Source organism: Pteropus alecto, unplaced genomic scaffold (genome assembly GCF_000325575.1).
Source record: "Pteropus alecto unplaced genomic scaffold, ASM32557v1 scaffold398, whole genome shotgun sequence".
Lineage (NCBI taxonomy): Eukaryota > Metazoa > Chordata > Mammalia > Chiroptera > Pteropodidae > Pteropus > Pteropus alecto.
In genome coordinates, this window is record NW_006442497.1 from 566,822 (window position 1) to 576,681 (window position 9,860).

Below are 9,860 nucleotides of genomic sequence, written 5' to 3' on the forward strand. Positions count from 1 at the left end.
CTCTGAGCTGCCTCGCCTGGCTCTTGCCCCTTCTGCACCCCCTTCCCCACCCCCCAGGGCTGCCCGATGCCATGGGATGTGGGCCCTACTTACAAAGGAGACCACGGCAGCCAGCAGCAGGATGCGCACCAGAAGGTCCTCGAACTGCTCCAGCACCAGCTCCCACAGGGACTTCCCTGGGAGAGGGAACTCTGCATGAGGCCTGGGCCCCAGACCGACTCCTGCCCCCATTTAGGGCTGGGTCAGCCTCAGAAACCACCCGGCCCGTTCCCTCCCTACTCTTCAAAGAGGGAGATCCCAAGGCCCTGAGAGGCGCAGGTGGGCGATGCTGGGGGACTCAGCAGGTCCTCACTCTGTCACAGAGGAGAGGACACAGTCTGACAGATAACGGCCCAAGGACGTCACCTAGTGGCCTCACAGCCCACCCTGGCCCAAGCCTCACCTTCCTCGGTTGGGAGCTCTGCGGGATCCAGCAGCCACAGGAGCCATGAGGAGACAAAAGACAACTGGGTTATGCAGTGGGGCCTTGGAGGGGTCTGAGCAGCTCCTCCCCATTGTGCACACGCAGACCCCCACAATGGTCTAGCCATGTCCCCACAGCTCTCTGAGGTCACAGAATGGACCCCCCCGCAGCAAGGTATCCTCTCCTTCAAATTTTGAACCTTGGCTCGGGCTGCCTCTGACATACCTGCTCCTCCAGGACCACTGGAACAAGGCAGCACAGCCAGCCCCCGGAGCCCCACTCTACCCGGTGGCTTCCCCTGACACGACCCCAGCAGCAGCCAGCATCCCAGGCAGTGAGGACCCCTGCATGGTTCAGCTTCTAGAGGCTAAGTCTCAACTTGTCCCCTCCCAGGCCCTGCATTCTACGTCAGCTCGGTGAAGACCCACTCCGTGCACCCAGTACCACCCAGACCCACAGACCAATTTGAAGAACAGTGTTTTCAAACACCACCAGGACCTGCTGTCACTTTGCGGACTCCATCTTTATCTCCTACGTTTCCTGAAGCATTTTTTGTTCCTGGAGGAGCTGGCTGCCTCGGTACCTGAAGTCTTTGACTCCTCCTAACAGCCTATAGGGGAGGCAGGGCAGGAATTCCTGCTATTTCACAGGTGTAAGAACTGAGGTTCAGAGTGGGGAAGCAGCTTGAACTAGGTCACACAGCAAGTAGGTGTCCATGTGGGTCTGTGGGAAGGGGTGGGGACTGGGATGAAAAGAGTGGACTCCAATGGGCTTCTCCCTCCAACGGGCAAGCACAGGCCCTGCTAAGGCCTGTCTGAGGCTCCTCCCTGACCCTGCCTAAGCGAGCCCTTCTTGTCCCTTGCTCCTGAGGACTCCAGGCCAGCAGCACTGGCATCACTCAGGATCTTGTTCAGACTCTGAGGCCCCACCCCAGGCTGACTCTCTCATCTTCCTCCTCCTTTATGACACAGGTCCTTGCATCATCCACCTGTTCTAGGCTTGAGTACCCACAATCAGTTTTTCCCGTGGGAGCCCTCTCCAGACCACCTGTTCAGAAGGTCTGGGGTCTGCACCTGGCAGCTGAACCATGGAGAGTATCGAGCGGCCATTGGACTGCAGGAATCCAGGAGGGAAACATATAACCTAAAAATACACTTTCTAGCATTTTCTCCAAAGTCCTATTTTAGGCAACGGTTGACATTTTCCGTGGAAAATGTAATCTCCAGTGTCCTGCGTTGAGATTAAAATCAAACAGACTTTTTCCTTCTGATCTATTTAGCTGAAGCGAACAGGAAAGGTGGGGGGAGGGCCAGGCCTGATTTCTGGGCCAATTCTCCGATGGAGTAGGGTCCTCCAGAGGTCATCTCAGCCATGCCCCAGCCTTGGCACAGAACAGTGCCAACCTGTGGGCTACATCAGCCTGCTTCTGCTGAGCTCTACCCAGGAAACTCCTAAACCCTTCCCCTCTGCAGGTATCGTTAGAGTTCCAGATCAAAAGAAGAGTTTATGTGTAAGTCCCACTTGAACCCCACCTGCTGTCTCCCTCACCTCTCCATAAGGCACGCAGCCCCCAGGCCTCTGTACTACTTAGGGCATTCTCTCTGGGCAAGGGCGAGGCTGGGGGTTGAGACACGTGTTATGAGACACACATACGAGCTGCAGTCCCCCCAAGCTGCGCTCTGCCTGCCTCAGCCGGTCTCTCCAATTCTCCTTTCTCTATCCTTCCACCTAGGTCTCCCATTCTGCTCTCCGACCCACAGGCAGACCTCAGAATCTACTCTTTGGTGGCCATTATGCTGTTCCCCAAATATAGCAGGTCCTTGAATAACATCGTTCTGTTCAATGCCGTTTCTTTATAACGTTGATGAATGCCATAGGAACTTCACTCCTGTTTATTTTAATTAGCCTGTGATAAAACTGATTTTGTTATATGTAGTTCTGTTGCAGTTCCAAGAACCTATCGACGACATTAAGTAAGAACTTACTGTACTTCTGATTCTCGCCACCCGTGGGCACATAGTAGGACTCCCTTTCCCAGCCCCTATGTGAGTTGTGAAAAGGACATGCATTAGTTCCGGCTGGGGCACTGAACTGCTGGTGGGAGACTCACCAGAGGGTGTCATCCAATAGACCTTTCTGTGATGATGGTAGTGTTCTAGAGATGCACTGTCCGATACAGGAACGACTAGCCACATGTAGCTACTGAGCACTGGGCATGTGACTAGTGTGACCAAGTAGCTAAATTTTAAATTTTATTTAATTTTTATTCATTTAAATTTAAATAGCTCCATGAGGTTGGTGGCTGCTGTTTTGGACAGCGCAGGTCTGGAGCTCTTTGTCCCTCTGCTACGGTAACCTGTGAGAAGGTGTCTGCTCTGTGAACCTGAGTCACAGAGTTTGGGAGACACAGAGCCCTCAGATGACCTGCCACTGACATACATATATATAGTGTGAGAGAGAAATTACCTCTATTGTTTTAAGCCATTGAGATCCGGGAGTTGTTACTGCAGCATAACCTAGTTGATTCTGACTGATAGAACCTTCTCCCCAGACATGGCTTCTACAATAGGGCTCCTCTTCCACCCCCACCACTGTCCCCAGGGGAGGCTCAGCCAGCCATGAGGTCACAGCAGATGCCCTGCCCATCCTGCACATGCATATGCATGTGCTTCCGGTCTCATCTGAGCAGCTGTCTCCCTGTGGGGCTCTGAGCCTCATTTGGAAGATGAAGTAGCCACCCTCACCCTGAAAGGCTACTGTGGGGATTATCATTAATATTAATAATATTTACTGAGCACCTATTATGTACCAAGCAGTGTGCCAGGTACTTTACCTCTGTTATTTCCCAAGATAAAAGGGAAGGTGTTGTATCCTGAGCACGTAAGACATTCTAAAATAGAATTACAGCAGAACGATTAGTGTTGAGTGTGCCAGACGCTATGCTAACTCCTCATGCGCATTACTCTCTTGCAATTTGCAAACAACCTGAGAAGGAAGATACAATTCTTATTCCCATTTTATAGAGTAGACAACTGAAGTCCAGAGAGGTTGGGTGACTAGTTCATGGTCACACAGCTGGGAAGTGAAAGTGATAGGACGTGTTTTGAGCTCAGGCAGTCTGGCTCTCAAGCCCCTGCTCAGGACCTCCTGCACTAACTCCTAGACTGTCCTGCCTTCTCAACCCAGTCTCTTTTCCTCCCCCAGCCCAGGACACCTGAAAATAACTTGGTGTCCCATGTCTGATTGTTGGGCTGGATACCCTCATCCCATCAACTGGCTCATCCCTCTATTGTGGCACCAAAGCCACCAACCAAAATCATCCCTGTTCAAAGGCTCTGCTGTCCTCACAGGGGACATTTTGGGGTTACTAGTCTCTGCTCAGGCCTGGTCTGCTTCAAACTCCAATCCTGCCAAAACCCAGAACGACCCAATCTCCTCTCACATGACTGAGTCCCAGGGCCACAGAGGGAGCCTAGAGGCTAGGAGAGCACCCTCTCAGTCCCTCCCTAGGCACCCTGCAAGATGCCTGGTTCCCCCTTGTTCCAGCCTTGTCAGGCTTCATGTGGGGGTGCTAAGCCAGTTCCTCTCGAAATGGCGGCATTGAGCCCTCGATAGTGCCTGATGCCCATTTATTCAATGGGGAGAATGCCCCGCCCTGCCCACGTCTTGGTGCTGTCCACGAGTTGCACAAGCAAAGGCAGTAATAGGAGGTGCTGCTCCCTCCCATGCAACACACACTGTTCTGGAATAGTAGACCTCTGGCCCTCCCACACAATGGCCTCTCCCAGCCAACCCCTGCTCTGGGTCACTGTTGCCAGACTGAGCTGGCCCATGCCCACAGGTGCCTGATGTAGGGCTGGCCTAGTGGGGCCTGGGAGTTAGCCTGTGCATCCTTTGGGGCAAAAGGGGATGTGATCAGAGAAGCTTCATGGCCTAGAGCAAGGAGTTCAAATCCTGTTCTATCACTTGGTAGTTCTGTGACCACTCCCTTTGTGCCTCAGTTTCCCTATCTGCATAATGGGGATAATCACAGCGGCTACCTCATAAGGTTGGCGTGAAGATTAAATGACATGCTATGCATAAAACGCAGAATATGCACAGCATGTAGTAAATGCTCTATAAACATTAGCTGTACTAATAGTTATCAGAACATAAGCTCAACGACAGTAGGACTTTGTTAAGTGCAATGTCCCCAGCACCTGGAACAATGCCTGGTACACAGTAGGTGCTCAATAAAAATCTACGAATGAATGAATGACCCTGCCACTGCTAGGCTCACAGACTCTCAGTGGCTCTCCTTGGCCTGCAGAATAAAGACCAACCTTAGCATGGCTTTCAAGGCCTTCCTGGATCTGCCCCAGCCTGCTCTTCTGGAATCACAGACATACGTCTATCCATCTGCCAGCCAAGCAAGACACCTCAGGACTGCCACCAGCTCCTCTGGTTTTGCTAACGCTTTTCCCCCTCCCAGATTTTGCTTGGGCCATTCCTTCCGTGCAGGGTACCTTTCCCCATTTCTTCATCTAAACCCCAGCCTCCCAAGAAGACTTCCTGTTAAAGCCCCCTCCCTTTCTCTCACCAGTCATCAGTATGGGAGCTGCCCCACCTGATGGCGGGGAGGGGCTGAGTCACCCTGAATCCACACAGAGTTTCTCAGAATTGTTTACTCAGTTGCCCCACAATTCAGGCCAGGGCCCTAGGCCCATAGCCCAGAGGCCAAGAGAAGGAGGGTACAGGGTCAGGGCTGCCCCCAGGGCCCTAAGCACCACCTGCTCCCCTAATTCCCTGCTCTTGACTCCTTCCTTCTCACAACATGTTATTTTGCCTTCTAAATGTCAGTTCCAGCCAGGAGAGGCAAGTGCTTACCAAGGTCTTCCTCAAAGGTAAATTTACAGAGCAATTAAATTGTCACTTGCAGACTAAGGGAGAGGCCCAGGCTGGGCAGACCCACCCAGCCCACCTGGCCCAGCTCAGGTCTCCAGGACCCACCTAGAGTGGACAACCCGGCTCGGCGCTGCAGGGGGCCTTGGGAAGCGCTTCTCACTCTGCAGGGCCCACAGCCTGCCTGGATGGTCTGGCACTAAAAACCCTGGTGAAGGCTTTGCTCAGCATGTGTGTGCTGACTGTGCTTTGGGCAGACCTGGTCCTGCCTGAGGGAGCTCCTGGTGCAAGGGGATGGGGAGTTCTGAAGAAACAGGCCTGATGCTGTCTCTGGGAGGAGCACTAAGTCAGCCCAACAAGGTCATGAAAACCAGAGTGAAGCCTGAAAGACCTGAAGCTTCCAAATTCCTGCAGGCAAGTCACATCCCCTCAGACACAGGGTCATTTCACATCCTCAAGGCCCTGAGGGGGCTCAGGACCCCATCTCTGCTCTACTGAGGACACCCAGGCCGCAGAGGGGCAAGTCTGCTGCAGGCCACCCAGATAGTCAGCCACTCAGATCTCACTCCCCCCTCCATCCTGACTGGCCTGACTCCTCTTGGCCTGATTTCTGTGGGCTTCTAAAGAGTTGAGCGGCCACATGGGGCCTGTGCTAAGGCTGATACTGCTAGTGGAATCTAAATCTGGACCATCCCTCCCATGTAGCAGCCCTGAGGCCATCACACCCACTGCATAGATGGGCAGTGAGAGGTCCAGGAAGGCAGGCAGCCCATCACATTCCCCCCACGCCCCGCCCCCGTCAACTCCTCTGAAAAGAGACAACCCCCAGAAACCTCCTAGGATCTCTCCTGACTCCCACATTACTGGGTTCTCTGGGCCCTTGGATATTGGCCCACTTGGAGGGACATGCCCAACCCAGTCCTTCCTCCTGCCTCGGCTCATGTCCAGCAAAGGTGATGGGAAGCCTGTTCACGGACACAAGGAAATCAAATGACTCCTAAATATATGAAAAAAATGCCTAACCACACTTGTAATGTCAGAGAAATGCAAAGTAAAACCTGAGAGGACACTTTTTTTTTTGTCAGATTGGCACATAGCAAAACATCCAATAACCTACTGCGTTGGTGAGGTGGTGGGAAACAGGCAGGTCAACGGGTGAAACTATATGGAGAACAATTTAGCAACAGCTATCAAAAGTTAAAATACACATGCCCTTTGATCCAGCAATTCTACTCCTAGGAATTTATTTTTTGGTGATATTTACCAGTGTATGAAATGATGTGGGGACAAGGATATGCCTCATAACATGTGATAGCAGAGGCTGCAAACAACCCAAGTGCCCATCAAAAGCCAGGATGAAGAAACGCTGGGACAGCCACATGATGAAACCCTCTGTAGCCACTAGGAAGCCCAAAGATGTTCCACATTGCACCGTCTCCAAGAGTGATTGTCACGTGAGAAGCAGGGGCAAAACAGCACACACGATCCGCTCCCTTTCGTGTAAAAAAGATCATAGATCACAGATCCAGATGGGTATGTGTGCAGACTATCTTCGGAAGGAGATGCAAGAAATGGGGACACTAGGAGTAAGTGGGTGGGGACAGGGCTGGGGAGACTTTACTGTATACTTTTTGTACCCTTTGAATGTTGTACTGTGTGCACATTTTTATTCGAAAAAGTAAATTGAGAGGATGTAGAAAGCCTCCCGAAGAAGCACTCAGGGCCCTGTTTGGGCCTCAGAAAATACATCTCTAGAGCCTTGTTTGGGACAGGTGGTGTTTTGTGTGTATGGGGGACTCCTGGCTGGCTGGCATACTTTATTCACTGACAGCACTGCTGAGGCCCCCTCCCCCAGCTCTGAGAAGGGAGGAGGATGAGAAGGTGGGAGGGCGGGATCCCCAGGCCCTGCTTCCCTTCCTCCCTCCAGCTGGCAGAATTTGCAAACTTCAGGACTTAAGCAAATGACTTCCTTGTGGTTTCCAGTGCTAACGACCTTGCAGGTGCATAGACTCCTGGGGTACAGGGGACACTGGTCCCTGGGGTGTTCCCCTCCACCTGCAGATCCCACCCACCCCACCACCCAGCTTCTGGCCTAGAGCCAGGCCCAGCCTCTTCTGGTACAAGAAGGGACGGTTTGGTGTACTCAAACACTCACAAACAATACTATGACATGGGTCCTGCTGTAGCCTCACTTATGATGAAGAAAGTGAGGCACAGAAGGGCACAGTGACTTGTCCAGGATCGCATAGTTCTGAAGGGGCAGAGCTAGAGTTCAAAACCCAGTCAGCCCTATCCTAAAGGCTGTGCCGGTTGAGACTAGAGGACACCATACCTCCTCCTCAGGCTGGGGCCGGGTGGTGAGAGCATGGAGCAGGAAGGGGCAGCTGGCTCCCCTCTCCTCACCTGACCACTTCCAGAGCTTCCTAAGTAAAAGCCATCAGGGACCCAAGGGAGGAGCCCACTAGGGCCCTGCAGGGGCTGAAGCCAAAGCTGGAATAGCTCTTGTCTAGCTGACCCCAGCTCCTAGTACAGCCACCAACATCAGGATCCCAGAGCCTGTAGAACCTGGGATCCCCTTGTACAGACAGGGAAAGCGAAGCCCAGTGAGGGGCAGGCAACCAGAATTAGCTCTATCACTTGCTGTGTGACCTTGATCAAGTCGTCTAACCTCCTGGTGCCTTGGTTTGCCTCCTCTGTAAAATGGAGGTGACAATAGTTGTTTTCATAGAGTTGTTTTGGAGAAGAAATAAGAGATGAAAAGTGCTAAGAACAGTGCCTGGCACTGAACATTAGCTTTTATTATTACTACTATCAAAGCACAGAAGAACCAGGGGAGCCTATCATTGGCCCCCCAAAATTTTCTAATGCACATCCCCTGATGCCTCCCCAATGCACCTCTTGCCCACAATGCACATCTACCCCTTTGTGGACCTACACACATCAACATCCTTATCTATCACCTCACACAGATGCTCAGTGGCCAGGACACCTGCAAATCCCCTCACCCAGATAAAACAGCATGGGGAGAACTAGGGGCTCCCTCCTTCAGTCAGCCCCTCTTCTGCTGGACTGGTGCAGATGTGAGGGCTAGAAAGAAGAGGGGTGTTGGCCAGGGCAGAATCTGTGTGATTCTGGAGGCAGAACCAAGAGCTGGATCTCCATTTTCCCTGGGAATCAGGACTCCCAAGCTGGAGGCCGTAGCAGCACAGAAAAGGTTGTGCACTCCCAGATTGGGGTCAGGGACAGACCTGCTGCCCTGCTCTCCTGCATCAACGACACCCTCTCTGCCAAGTCACTAAATGAGGGATATTAAATAATATTTATCTCCCTAGTTCCTCCCACAGCACAACTAAATATAGCAACTAATTTTTTTGAAAAAGGATTTCTGCTCCAGAAAGATAATATTTATATAAGAGGTGGTTTTTATAAACCAATACAAACCCAAAGCTCCCTTTCTGACAGCTTTTCATAATTTTCAGGCCAGAGCACCTTCCCTTCTGGTGTCTGGGAATCCTGAAAGGGTGAGGCCTCAAGTCCTGAAAGGACGCAAGTCCAGGCTGCTTGGGATAGAGGGGACATTTCTCTGTGGACTCCTAACATCCTGGGGGTGGAGGAAGAGGATGGCAAGTCTTGCCTGGAAGCGACTTGGGGAGAGGACCTTTACACCTTCCACTCTCACAGGGCCTCCAAATGTGCCAGGGAGACATCTGGACAGTACCTGGCACTTGCTGTGCCTTTCAGCAGATGGAGAATCCCACACTCCTTTGAAGATGAGGAAGAAATACCTCTCCCACCCATGTAGCAACAGCGTGAAGGCATCCCCCTTGCCCAGAGATGGGCAGGCACCGCTCTGGGTCACCCAGGAGGGAAAGGCCTCCCCAGGCAACTCCCTGAGTGGGACCTTGAATCTGCTACCCCCAGGGAGGTGGGTCTCCCGCCTCAGCAGTTCAAAGCCCCCACCGACCTCTGCCAGCCACATCCGCCTGGGGTTGCAGAAAGAGGAAGACCTGGGGGTGGGGGTGGGGGCACCAAAGCTACCAGCTGACAAGCTGCACCTTCTGGGCGTTTTATTGAGCCCTCAGGGAAGACCCTAGGGGCCAGCTGAGAGGCTGGCCTCAGAGTCCCTGGCTAGTCCATCGCCAGCTGATCTCAGTATGTGCACCTGCACGGTGCCGGCGAGCTGTAGTGAAGCGCGGGGATCCAGTGCTGACCGCCGATGAGCTAAGGCTTGAAGGAGTGGATGGGGCCGGGATGGAAGTGGGAAGCATGGAAAGGCAGGTCCTCCGGCCTGCAGGAAGGGGAACCGGGAGCCGGAGCCAGGCGTCGGGTCTCCGAACCCGGAACCCACCCACCCCCTGCGAAGGTGGCCTCGCAGCCCCGCCGGGTGCCCCAAGATCATCTGCAGAGGTTTCCGGAGCCCTCGCTTCCTGCCTGCTCGCGGAGGCCGAGAGCTGGGGGTGGAGGCGGGAGGTGGGAGGAGGACCGCTCCGCGGCCGCGGGGCTGGGGGGAAACACT

The 9,860-nt window shown here is 53.2% G+C and overlaps 1 protein-coding gene across 1 annotated transcript in view; it reads right to left on the reverse strand.

Annotated features, from left to right (window-relative positions):
- Positions 1 to 465, reverse strand: part of ATP2A3 (ATPase sarcoplasmic/endoplasmic reticulum Ca2+ transporting 3) — a 24,337-nt gene extending 23,872 nt beyond the window's left edge. Inside the window, exons 1-2 of the mRNA XM_006922408.1 lie at positions 443 to 465; positions 94 to 176 (exon numbers count right to left, since the gene is read on the reverse strand). The gene's annotated coding sequence lies outside the window, so the exon portion shown is untranslated. The remainder of the gene's footprint in view (positions 1 to 93; positions 177 to 442) is intronic.
- Between the last annotated feature and the right edge of the window lie 9,395 nt (positions 466 to 9,860).